The sequence below is a fragment of the Enhydra lutris genome, unplaced genomic scaffold (assembly GCF_002288905.1).
Source record: "Enhydra lutris kenyoni isolate GAN:26980312 unplaced genomic scaffold, ASM228890v2 scaffoldscaffold2, whole genome shotgun sequence".
NCBI lineage: Eukaryota > Metazoa > Chordata > Mammalia > Carnivora > Mustelidae > Enhydra > Enhydra lutris.
Genome location: NW_019154086.1, coordinates 4452536 through 4458843, shown reverse-complemented (window position 1 = coordinate 4458843; position 6308 = coordinate 4452536).

Genomic DNA, 6308 nt, shown 5'->3' with positions numbered 1-6308 from the left:
GCGCGCGCGCGCACACACACACACACACACACACACACACACACACACACACAGACATACCCACACACAGGAACTTCTTTGCCTCTTAGGACACTATCCTAGCTGGAAAGCAACACTTTTCCACCCCATTTGAGAAATCAACTACAAAGTCCTTTTTTAAAAGTTGGCTTTATCTCTCCTTTCTAAAGAAAAAAAAAATCCTCCTAAGGTCATTTCACAATGTTTTTCAAATATTTGACTTTTGCAAACAGAGAGTTTCACCCACCAAGGGGTGGCGCTGCCGCACTACCTCCTCTGAATCTCTTCAAGTTTTTCACAATAAAGCGGGTTGTGAGTGTGGCTACCGGGCAAGGGAGAGAGGGAAGGAAGGATTTTGACATCTAGTCCTGGCTACCATTTACTCAACCAATAACTGGAACTCTTTAAGGCTCAGGAAACGACAGCTTAAGAGTTAGAGTCCCATCCCTGTCCAGCAAACCCAGAATAAACTGGAGAGTCTTTTCAAGAAAGCATGGGGTAAAACCCCGCACAAGTGAGCGCAGAAGAAAAGGCCAACTGGAGAATTCCCTCTTCTGGCTTCCTTCTCTTCAGGCTCCCCAGTTTACCAACAGCTTCTGGCCTTACTGTCACTATCAGCAGACCCTTAAGATAAGCCAATGCTTGGGCCTGCAGTATTGGAAAGTCTTCCAAATAGGATATTGGAAACTTCTATTTATAAGTGGGGGGAGGAGGAAATATTTCCCATCTACAGGTTTCTATTTCAGCCTGAGGACCCAACTGGAGTCATTTTAGCAAGGGAATGCCCATCTCCTGGCGCCCTTCTTTCCATTTCCTTCTGCCCCGGAGACAATATTCTTTTTCCTTAACGAAAAAAAATGTATATATTTTAAAGCAAGAATGTGATTTCACCTCATTCCTTTGAGCTCATGTTTGCTACCTCCAGGAACAGCGTGTGGACTAGGGCCAGATGAACTTCAACTTGGGCTGCAGATTTACGAGGTTCTGTGCCAGTGCCAAAGGCTCTTGGTAGTAAATAGTGAGCAAAATAGATACCTGTCTCCTGACAGATCTTGCCGGCCCCCCTCTTATTTTTTTAAGTTATTTATTAAAACCACACACACCTTGCAAAGAAAAAGGGAAACTGGCAGTCTCTGTAGAGGAAGCCAGTGGCATCGCTCAGAGCCACAAACTGTATTTCTAAACAGCCCTTTCCCTGGTTCCCTCTGTCCTGCCCCAGTTTTTTGGCTTTTTTTTTTTTTTTGACAGAAAAAAAAAAAGCATCTATTGATACTTTTCTTAAAAAAAAAAGAAATAAAAGTAAAGAGCCACAACATTTTCCTCCTGGAAACTATAAACTGAATGGAAAAAAAATAAAAATCCACAGAAGATTAAATCAGTTTCCTGTGGCTGCTGTGGGGTTGGGGGGGTAGATGACCAGCTCTCTCTCTTTGTGATGGACAGGGACCCAGTAACAGCTCTGGACTTTCCGTATCCTATTTGGGGTTCTTCTCCAGGTTCAGTTGCTGGGCCCCTACCACCAACTCTTAACCACTGCAAAAAGGGGCACCCCATTAAAGGGGTCTTTCTCATTCCTTTTTTTTTTTTTTAATCTATTGGGTTGTGTTTTTGTTTTCTGTGGAGCAGCTTCGAAACTCACTATTGTAACACTAGATCCATTTTTCGCCAGAGTTCCAATAACACGGCATCATAAAGGCAATGCAATCCACAGTTCTCAAGACACTGACCACGGTCACTACCTCTCGCAGCGGGGTGGCCCCTAGCTCCCGCTGCCCAAGAGCGAAGCCCATTTCCGAGGATCCAACTTCCCACCCGCTCCCGCCCGGGGCCGCCGCCGCCGCCGCCTTCCCCCATTCTTACTCCCTCGAGGAGAGCCACAGGTTGCAAATCCAACCAACCTCGCAAAACGTTTTTGTAAAATCACTCACAAAGATCTCCCTTTCTCGCCCGCGCCCCCTCCTCCCTTGCTAGGTCCCTCATCCAGGGCCACAGCGTGCCCTTCTCTCCTCCTGGGTCTTGCACGTAGGAACGCGGGCTGGGGCTGTTTGTTTTTCCCCTCGCCCCTTGCAAGGACCTCGGGAACCTGAAGCCTGACGTCGTCTACTCTCCGGTCTGCAGTTGTCTTTTTACAAAGCTCGCACCATGGGAAAAAAATAAAACAAAATTAGGAGAGGCGGGGGAACAGCCATTGGGAGCTAACACCGAGTCACGCAGCGCCCAAAACACAAACACCGCGACCGCCAGAAATCCCGCCACCTTCCCGCTCGGCTGGGCCGTCCTGTGAAGGTTCCCGGAGTCCCCGCACGCTAAACGGCACCGCAGGTGCAAACGCGCACCCCTTTGCCACCCACCCCCCAAATCCCTGTCCCGCCACCAGCCTCTCCCCTCAGGATGAGGAGAGGGAGCGCGCGGGGGTTCCCGACTCCCTCGACTGCAACCAAGAAAGAATAATTTTCAAAGTATTCAACATCCCCGCCCCCAGGCAAGCTAAACCTCCCCCAAAACACAGGGTAAGGGGACACCAAAGGGATCCACCAAAGGGGACACCAAAATACTCGGATCTCGTTAGGAAGACCGCGGATTTAAAAGGAAATAGTAGAAACGATACTTCAACTGGGCTTATTTGGGGTGGGGGGGTGGGGAGAAAAACAAAACCCGAGGAGTTCGCTTGCATTTTTCCTCCCAAATCTCGGCTCGGAGGCAGGGAATCTAGAGGAGCGAGGCCGGTGGGAGGGAGCCAGCGGGGCGAGCGAGCGGGCAGCCTCCCTCCTCGCCTCCCGGAGTCACCAAAAGGACGGGAGAGGAGAAGGAAGGAGAGGCGAGGGAAAGGAGGAGGGAGGGAGGGAAGAGGAGGCAGGATCGAGGGAGCGAGGAAGGCAGTTTGCAAGCGAGAAAAGAGGGAAAAAACACAGCCGCCCGAATCCAGCGAGATCACAAGCCGTACGCAAGCAGCAGCAGAAAGAGCGAGAGCGCGAGCGCGCGTCCTCTCCGTCGTCTGGGGCCAGACAGCCCCCAGACTTGCCCGGAGCACCCCCCAAACACTGTCTCGTCCTCTCGGCTCCGGCCGCCCCCTAATTCCCCTCCTTCCTCTCCTCCACCTCCTTTTCCAAAACCAAAACAACACAAGGGAGGGTGGCAAAAGCCTCCCCAAACCGGCCGATTCACTCAAAGACAACAAGAATAAAATAATAAATATATAAAAATCTATATCCTAGAGTGGGAGAGACGTGGGACTAATCTTCGGCATTTATTTTAACACCTGACAGCTAGAATAAATAAATATATACATTTATATCAATAGATACACATAGGAAACTTGGAGCCAAAGCATTTGGCAAGAGCGGAAAAAAAAAGAATTAAAAGGTAAAATAATGATCATGAGCAGCGGCGGCGGCAGCGGCACCAGCGGCACCAGCGGCGGCGGCGGCAGCAGCAGCAGCGGCAGCAGCAACAGCAATAATCACCTGGTGTCCGGCCTTTCCTAGAAACTTCTTGCATCACCACTTCTAAGAACCCCAGTTCTAAGAATCAACAGAGCTCAATTCTCGGAATTTGAGCTTCGGACTTTACCACTGCTACGAGGCAGGGGAGGACTCGGTGTCAGCTCTCCGGGACTTTTGCCTCTCTTAGCCCATGGAAAGCCCTCAAAGCCACAATATTTTTCCAGTTACCGGAAGATTTCGAGGTCCTCAGCTGCGGAGCGTCTCGGATTCGGAGGTTCCGGTTCAAGGCTCGAGGGGCCAGACGGCGTCCCTCCCTCCCGGGGTCCCGCACGATGGTACAGCCCGCTCCGCCAGCATCACGTGGGCGCCCCCTCCGTGACGTCGGCGTCTTCGCTGTAGCAAAGCTCGGCCTCTGGAATTCTGAGAACTAATTTGCTATTCGGTGACATAAGAGGGGGAGTGCGCTTTGCTTTCCCGGGGTCTGGGGCTAATTCCTCTTCTCTTACCCATAAACTCAGCTACTCGAGCTAAATACACAAAAGGGAGAGAGAGGTTCGACCCGTTGGAAAAAGTCTGTTATATATAGTAGCTTTAGAGGCGAGTAAGAGAAAAAAACAATAAACACCACAGCTCTTTCCAGCTAGAATATTAGGCACCACGAGAAAAATATTTGCCAAGCAGTTTTCGGTGGGTTCATTTGCTTTATTTTATTTGGGACGTCTTTCGGTTTTGTTTTGTTGTTTTTTTCCTTGTTGATGTGGTGGCTTGGGATTTTTTTTTTCTTTCTTTTTTTTTTTTTTTTTTTTTGGTGGTTGTATTTTGATGATTTTCGGATTTTTTTTCCTTCTTCTGATTTTTGCCTTTTGCAAGTTTGTGGTGTTACGTAAATACTAGGATCCCGCGTCGGTTGGATTTTGTTTTTGTGTGTGTGTGTTTTTTTCCCCCTATCTAATCGCTCAAGCGTTTTAAAGAAGATGTGTTATTTTAATATTGAGACTGTTGAGAGCTGCTTCAATTTTTGATCGCATGTAACAATCCCAACCCCCACTTTTTTGGGGGGGGGGTTGCAATTTTCTTTTTCCCTTGGACTTTTTTACTGAGAGGAGGCTCTCCTGCACTTGAGGGACATGTTTAAAGGATTTGTTTTGGTTTGGTTTGTTTCTTTCCAGGACAGCAAGTGGTGGGTTTACTCTTTCTGTTATTGTTGACTGTTAGGACATTTCTTGTTGGAAGAAACGTGTGTGTATTTGGGTATGTGTACGCGTGTGTTCTACAAAATTAGGTGAACCAAATACATGTTTGTGTTTTGCTTTTTCTTAAGGTCTCGATCCCCCGCGCTCCCCCCCACCCCCGGCTCGTTTCAAGGTCGTTGTAAAAAATCTCTTCTGTCTGTGTTTAAGAGATCAGCCGGAGGGAATTCTAAAGGCCTGCCGTGCCAGTATCACAGATACTGCGTGTGTTTAGAACAGCCTGTGCTACAACTACAGCGCGCGGCACGCAGCACAGGCTCCTTAGCTCCGGAGCTCACTTGGGAGGAGGAGGAGGAGAAGTGGGGGGAACTCTTCTTTCTTCCTTCCTTCTTTCCTTTCTTTTTAAAGGCAAATGCAGTGCAGAATCATTTCACTGTGGGCCTTGGTTTGTTTATTCAGAACTGCCAGTTTCCCTATTTAAATGTTGGTTGGGGTTTTTTCCCCTCCTACTCATCCCCGAATGAGGGAGACTCTTGTTTCTTTTATGTCTCTCTCTTAAAAAAAGGGTGTGAGGGGAAAATAATATTTCAGATTCCTCAAGAATTAACCCAAAATGTTTGGACCAGAAACAGCTTTCAAAGGTCAGGCTGTTCTGAGCCTTGGCTATGAGAGTCCTTCAGGCGACTCATTAAATTACAGATGAGTTCTTAAAGGTTCCACAAAATTTCTGCACTTGTTAATTTCCAAAAAAGATATGTCCCAAAATACTCTACCTCTCCCAACCTCAAATTTGGGTTTAAAATGGAGAAGTGAGCAGAGCTACGAAAGATTACGGGCTGTTTCTTGGGATATTTGGGATCTCTTTCCCTAGAAAAGTCCGTAAGAAGTTCAGATCTGTTGCTGAAAATGTTATTGTCAGTGCACCCCTCCCGCCTCCACCACCTTTAAAAGGCCGTGTTGGGAATTTTAGATCCAGAAGAGGTCCAAAGGGCTTGATTATTTTCCACGAGTTCTGGAGCTTAGGAAATATGCCTGTCTGTTCCTATGAAATCTGAATATTTTAATACTTATTGACAGATGGATTACTGCAGCCTCTGCAGAAAAGCCTGTCTTGTAAAGGATTTTTGAAAAATATACATCGGCCTAATCCTGTCACTGTTGTTGAAATGAACATTTTACCCCCAAAGACACATGATATTGTCAAGTGCAGATTCATTCTGCCAGAAGGTGGACTATCTGCTTTTTTATTGTCTCCTTCCCCTCCCTTTTCAGAGTTTTAAATGAATTCCACTGGATTCAAAACGATACCCCGATTTTGCCAAAGCGATTTTCTCTGTGCGTTTATATGTGTGATATTTTTTCTATCTTTGAGAGTAGTAAGAACTTCAAGGTTTCTCAGGTGTATCTATACAGGGTTTGGAATGTGAAGTGTATGGCTCTGCTCTGTTATCGATCCTATGATGGAGATTACTTTTATGATTTTTGGTCACTTTTCTAATCAAAGTTGCCACCGTGCCTCATTGGTCCCTTGCCATCGCCCCCCACCACCCCAATCTTAAACACTGTTGGTTTGTCCCTCCTGCGTTCTCTTTGCCACTCCAATCTTAGCCCCATGGGGGCGCTGCAGAGCAGAGGGAAATCTGCTCCCACTGGCAGT